General features: G+C 47.2%; 1 protein-coding gene across 5 annotated transcripts in view; it reads right to left on the bottom strand.

Annotated features, from left to right (window-relative positions):
- afap1 (actin filament associated protein 1) overlaps positions 1-7,500 on the bottom strand; it is a 79,108-nt gene that overhangs the window by 25,705 nt on the left and 45,903 nt on the right. The gene's annotated exons all lie outside the window — the stretch shown is intronic.

Genomic DNA, 7,500 nt, shown 5'->3' with positions numbered 1-7,500 from the left:
CCCCACGCCTGAAACACAACTCCCGTTTTCATTTCTGGAATGCTTCCGTGGGAGCGGCGACCCAGTGACAACCCGACCGCCGTAAATCTCCCATAATGCACGGGAAACAGAGCGGCCGACGGGACTGGAGTGGACTGGGTCAGCTCCACGGAGGAAGTGCTCCTACAGCTGCACTTCAAAAAGCCTGGACGACTGTGCCATTCTGTGTCCAGGCGTCAGGCTTATCACTGCAGAGGGGATATCAGACCAGGCTGACCACAGTGCAAAAACTCATTACGGTCAGGGCTGCTTTGATGTGAAAAGGAGGCCATTTAAGTTCAACTCGCAGAGAGCACGATTTACTGGAATGGTTTAGGAGAAGAGAGAACAGCAAAAATACAAGAAAATTAAATATTTTAGCAAAGGATTGAGGCAAGTTCTTAAGACAGGATTCAAGAGAAAGATAGAGAGAGAGAGAGAAGACAAAGAGAGAGAAAGAGGGAGAAAGAGAGAAGACAGAGAGAAAGAGAGCGAGAAAGAGAGAGAAAGAGAGAGAATGCTGGAAAGAAAAGGGTTGTATAGAGTTGGCCACATGAACATGTGGATAAACTAGTCAAGTTGACGTGATGGCTTTGGCCAAGATTCAGTGTTCATTCGGCCCTTAAACTAACACGAGTGGCAATAAAAATCAAATCCCATAATCTCATACGTGGAAATGAAGGTGCCCTCGTCTGAAGGCTCCGGCAAGCATGGTGCCAGCGTTTATGCGCTCCCAAAGCTATCCTTCTAAATTTCATTTCAATGTAAATAAGTGGAACCAGAGTGTGTGTTTGGATGAGGATGTGTGTGTGTGTGTGTGTGTGTGTGTGTGTGTGTGTGTGTGTGTGTGTGTGTGTGTGTGTGTGTGTGTGTGTGGAGGGGAGGTGAGCGGGTGTTTAGATCAGAAATTTGTGTACGTGTCTGTGTGTGTGTGTGTGTGTGTGTGTGTGTGTGTGTGTGTGTGTGTGTGTGTGTGTGTAAGCCTGGTACAAGAGAAGCAGAAAATGTTGTGTTTACGAGGCCCCTTATTCATTATCTGCCCTCAGCAATCCCTCTTCATACACCTGCTCTTCATTAGTGTGTGTGTGTGTGTGTGTGTGTGTGTGTGTGTGTGTGTGTGTGTGTGTGTGTGTGTGTTTATGCACATTCAAATCTTAAGAACACATGTAGTCTTTGCATTCATTAGGGAATCCATGGAGATTATGAGTGTGTGTGTGTGTGTGTGTGTGTGCCTGTGTGTGTGTGCGCACGCTGGTTTCCCTATCCTTCTTGGGCCCAATGACGATACCACGGCCCTTTGGCTGCTGGCCTTATAGGCTGGCGCTCGCATTGTCACATCAACACACCCCATCACCCTGGCTAACCTCTAGTCCCCCACAGCCTCTGTGTGTAAGCAATTACACTAGCTAACGAAGGCCAATAAAAAAACCACCCCCAACCCCTTTCTCTATGGAAAAATCTCTCCGTCTTTCTTCTTTTTATGTCACTTTACACGTGAAGGGGTTTGCCCCACTGAACAGAGCTTTTCCGTTGTTGTATTTCTGTTTTTTTTTCCAGTGGAAGTTCCAATGAGGTAAAAGTCAAACCCAAAGGCAAAGCGAAACCAACCATCGCTCCCTGGTTGAGCAGCTTTTCATTCGGCCGACGCCTCTCCCGGCAACGCCGGCCGTCGCTACCCCCGGTCCCGAGGCTTTGTCATCATCTCCATGACGACGTGGAACATGTGGCATTTTATGACAGCGAAGGGAAGGACTATGAACAGTGATCCAACCATAAAATTAGAACAGTTCTATTTCTGCGGACCCGACGGTTATGAGTAGTGTACGTTATTGGCTCCACAGACAAACTCTAGCCTTCAGCCAGATGGGGCTCCAATGAAATATGAATGGAGGGAAAACTGCATTAATATATAATACTATTAAGCATACTTTTTTATTCATGTCAACTTCAATAGTTGCTTGATTAATTCAATATTTGATTCATTGCATAGAGTCAAGCTAAAACTCTTTGTTGATTAACTGCTTTACTGTTGGAAAGGATCTTTCCAGCTTCTTGAAATATATAACATTTACCACATACAGAAGCTTTTGCAGAATTATTCATTGAGACAGTAAATTGCCACCAGGTGATTGCACAACATCATTATGCAGAGGGTCATTTAAAATGTTTAGGGTCTTAAAGGCTTCACGACGATAATATTTACAATCCTTAAAGCATTGGAACATTTAGGTAGCATTTTTGTTCTTAGCAGTGAAGTAACACCATTTGTACCAGCTGATCAGCTGAGTTGAAGCATGTGGACTATGCTGGCATTAACTTTGTGCCTGAGCCGGCAAGTCTCAATATGCAAAGCAATGCTATAAATGTTAATACAAGCTCACACTTGCCGCATCATAGCCCAACTGTGTTGGAGCGCTAAGCATACAACAAAAATAAGGTTTGGTGCAGCACAGAGATTCCAGGAGTACAATCTGCCCCCCGGATTGTGGTCGAAACAGTTCCCAGGTCAGCTGTGACCTGGGCCACTCCTCCAGAGACTAGGGAATTATGGGAGTTATAGTTGCTGAGGTGGCTGTTGGCCTGTGTGAACTTGCACGTGTACCTTCTTAGAGAACAGGGACTGATATTGGCAAGACAGCGGTGATAACATAACACAAACACACACAGACTTTGGGAGAAGGAACGGTTTGGCGAGGTTTCTCTGTGACGTGACGTGTCGTGGCGGGTCATGGATAGCCTGCGTGATTTAGTCTTCATCAGGCCCCACGTCACCACAACACTGGGCTTTCACGTGTTGAGGACCCCAATGAAAGAGTGTGTGAATGTTTTTTCGCCAAACTGAGATTAATTGGCCTTTAGTTGTCAGCACTGCCTGACCCTCTCTCTCTCTCTCACTCCCTCTCTCTCTCCCTCTTTATTTTCCAATCTCTCTCTTCCTCTCTTTCTTCCCTTCTCCCTCTCTCTCTCTCCCTCTCCCTCTCTCTCCATTACTCTGTCTGCCAAGCTTCCACAGGCGACATCGTTAAAAACTCTTCAGTTCGGCAGCAGCAGTATACACACACACACACACACACACACACACACATAACCTCATTCCACCAATATCCAGCATCAATCTGTAAGCTAAAAAACTTATCACATTTCCTCTTAGGGATACACTCAGCCTTTAATGAGGTCACAGTTTGGCTGGGGTCCTTACAGCCACCCGCACCCCCCTCTTGACAAAATGACACACTACACTCCCAAGACGCAGAGAACAAAACCCTGCACTTTGTGAGGAAACAAGAATCAAGATGGAGGCATAAAATATATTTACACTGTCTTGTAACCTGGCAGGTCAAACAATAGGTGGCATTCCCCACCATCCTCTGTGGCACCTTGCCTATATCCCTTTCCCATGCCCACTAAAACCGCTGACTGAGCATCAAGAGGCACTAGGGGCACCGAGTCTAGGGGCATTGCGTGTGACGGCGTGTGTTGACGTTGGGTGTGTGTACTGTGCAAGCAAAACACACAAACACACACAACACACACACACACACACACACACACACACACACACACCCCTCCACCACCTTCTTCATCAGTGCTGGCATTTGATCATTTCCTTCACCGGCGTATTAGGAACAATAACAACATTAATTCCACTCAAGGGTGGATTGCCGCTACGGCGCCCCGCATTCTTGTGCGAACGCCCCTCACGCTAGACTGATCAGAGGAACAAATTGTGGACCATTTACAGCAGGCAGTGACCTGAGATTCTCGGTTACAAGTTGGAAACAACCGTGCTTAAAAACACAGAGGAAAAAACACACTCTCGCATACATACACACACACACACACACACACACACACACACACACACACACACACACACAAACACAAACACACATAAACCACGTGCAAAATACCTCAGTTTTAGCTTATCGTGAAAATAAACAAACGTGAATGGAGCAACAGGACAGACTGATGAGAGTGTCATCGGAATGGGCCAAGACCATCCAAATGAGAAATAAAATAATATACAAACACACCAATACAAACTACAAGATCTGAACCATCTGCGTCTCGAGTGCGTTTCACTCTCCTGATCACCTGATAAGCAGATAAACATGACAAACAGCAGTGACGGATCCCTCCTGCCAGGTGCAGGTGAGTCTGAGCATCGTGTAAACCATGTCTCTAGGTGTTTGTTTCTAGTTTTGTACTGTGTTTTGAGACCTGATGTTTTGAGACCTGATGACCTGAGTCAAATAACTCATAGTTCACTGATAAACATACAATGCATACATACATAAACAGACATACTCAAATGCGGCACACACACACACACACACACACACACACACACACACACACACACACACACACACACACACACACACACACACACACACATACACACACACACACACAGACACAGCCAGGAAAGGTCAAGATAAGGTAAAGGAATCTAAACGAGCCCCAAATGGATGCCAGACGTCCTGGGGAAGAGGAGGAGAAGAGAGGAGACGAGGAAGAGGGTATTTACCCATCAGCCACCTCTGTCTCTCTGAGCCGTGCTGTGTGTCCTGAAATGGCCTCAGCACACTTCATTCCTCACTACCAACTCCTGGTGCCCATTTTCAAACTCTGAACTGCTAACCAGACGCTACATTTGAATGTCCCTACTTAAGTCCTACGTGCAAGCGAGCAAGAGATTCACTCAGGAAATTTGTTTCTGGAAAAAAAGTAATCTTTTGTATGGTGTGTATCTACCTGTATGGTGTGCTATACATCCATCTAGCATGTGTATGTATATTGTGGCAGACCATATTGAATCCACTATTCACCACAGAATGTATCCTAGACTTCAGCTAGCTTAAACATAACACACATAATAGTGTCCATTACTCTTTCACATAGCATAATATTTGAATAGTGTTTTAATGCACTGAAATCCTTAAATGTGTGAATGTAAGAGATGACCCACAAACACACAGGATCTTTTTTTTCCTGTTTTGGTTCCCCTGGTCTATGGTTCCAGGATGGTTCTGATGTCCCGCTGTGTCATCAGTTCCCTGCCTGAGTGAAAACTGGAGCTAAATAAGGAACTGAATCCCCCCCCCCACCCTTTCATCTAGTGCTCACATCTGAGTAGGAACCGTAAGGGGAGCTTTCAGAGAACCGTTGGGACGACGTTCCGGAAGCAGTAGGGGGAAAGAGAGAGCACAGAGAGAGAGAGAGAGAGAGAGAGAGAGAGAGAGAGAGGCAGCTGGATCGGAATAAGTAGGCTGCATTCCAGACCTGCACATTGAAAGTATTTTTAGGCACCGGCAAACTTCAGGGACACAGTGGGTTTTTAAAAGGGGGTAAAAAAACCTTTGGTAGACATAGACACACACAGACACACAAACACACATGCACACAACACACACACACACACACACACACACACACACACACACACACACACACACACACACGCACACACACTGTTCACCATTCAGACTCACAGACTGTGATATTGCACTTGTAAATACATTCATATCAGTATCTGGCACACTGAACCACATAGAGTATTAAAAATCCAAAACCAAAACTTTCTATTCAGGCTGAGGATAGAGAAGAATTCTACACCAGCAGAGCCAGTCAGCAGCTCTCTCTCTCTCTCTCTCTCTCTCTCTCTCTCTCTCTCTCTGTGTGTGTGTGTGTGTGTTACGCATGTCCAAGTGTGTTTATGTGGATCATGAAAGGTTATTTCATGTGTGTACACGAATGAGTACACTTTGGTGAGAGGCGGTTAAACCCCCTAATAACCACAAGCAACCTGACCTTACACACACACTATCTCTCTCTCTCTCTCTTTCTCACACACACACACACACACACACACACACAGCATTAGACAAAAACAAAAGGAAACCCACTTTTAACAAAAATATTTACTTTCGCCTTTTCCCCCACACACACAAATTTACATTCCATTGTTTCTCTCTCTCTCTCTCTCTCTTTCCACTCTCATCCCTTCATCCCTCCCTCTCTGCTTGCCCTCACTGGCCCGTGTGAGAGACTCTCTGAGCAGGGCCTCTGTGGGCCCCAGGCCTTTCCTGTTACTCCTGGCCCACAGCGTCACACCAGGTCTGGGCAACCTGCTGCTACTGTTGCTGCTGCTGCTGCTGCCTCTGTATCTGAGGGTCTCCACCTCCACACTCCCCTATTCCTCCACCTCCACCACCACCACCACCACCACCACCACCACCACCGCCGCTCCAGCCTCCTGGCACAGAGGCTGTGTTTGTGATGGAGCTGCCCGAGTAAGGGGAGCCCAGTGTGGGCACACCCAGAGTCACAAGCTGGGGGGATTCGGTGTCAGCACCCCTGCTGTTTACAAAGGAGAAACACACATCACAGAGAGGGGAACGGGAAAGGGCCTATTTTTAGACAGCACTTTAAGGGAACAAAGCACCACATGGTAGTGTATATGGGAGTGTGGGGACTGTTGGGACGGTCCGGCCGTCTGTGTTTGTCTGGGTTTCGGTCTCGTTTCCGCTGCTGTTCTCCGACTGTGTCCCCGTTTGCTTTCCAAGCGCTCACTTTCCCTCCTCCTTTGTCTCTCTTTTGCGTTTTATTACCCTAAACGTTGTCAACCACACACACACACACACACACACACACACATCCCTCCTCCATCTCTCTCCTCACTCCATCTCTCTTCTGTCTAGTTGAGACAAGCATCAAGTGTGGAGTGTGAAAGAAAGTGGGCTGCTTCACAGAAAAATTGGGCTCAACCCCTCGTTTCCAGCATGCTCCTCCATATGGACGCTGAATGATCTCAGTGGCGGCCCACTGGGCTTTTAAAAACGGCCCTGAAATGATAGCTGTAAAGCTCACAGGTATTTGACCACAAACCAGGTGCTGGGCTGGGCTGTGCCGTGAGGGCACGCAGTGGACTCGTTGCACGGCTGTGCTTAGTGATTCATACAAGGAGACAGTTGTCCTTGTGTGACCCTGACAATGACTCGTTTGCAACGCTTTAATTAGTGGTTGATTTGAAGTGAATGCAAACACACACACTCACTCACACATTTCCCCAACACCCACACACACTGTGTTTTAACCTCCATCACTCTCTCTGACTCACACACACACACAGAGCAAGACATACACACACACACAAAGACACACACACACACACATACACACACACACACACACACACACACACACACACACACACAGACACACACACCTGAACTTCTGGGAAGTGCTAAAGACCCTTCAGGGCCTATAAATATCTGGCTCTTCATGACACTAAGCCCACTCTGCCTGACCGCTGCAGTCCTGTGGTGGGGTAGTGTTCGGAGCTCGGTGCCCGGCCCACATGTGGTCAACGGCTCCAGAGTGTTCTCCAGACCCACACCAGCGCCAGGGCCAAGCTGGCACAGGAGAAACCACACAGAAAGGACAGCAGAGAGAGAGGGAGAGAGAGAGAGAGAGGGA

Source organism: Alosa alosa, chromosome 24, assembly GCF_017589495.1.
Source record: "Alosa alosa isolate M-15738 ecotype Scorff River chromosome 24, AALO_Geno_1.1, whole genome shotgun sequence".
NCBI classification, from domain to species: domain Eukaryota; kingdom Metazoa; phylum Chordata; class Actinopteri; order Clupeiformes; family Clupeidae; genus Alosa; species Alosa alosa.
Note: the sequence above shows the minus strand (reverse complement) of the source record. Positions and strands in the feature narration are given on the sequence as shown.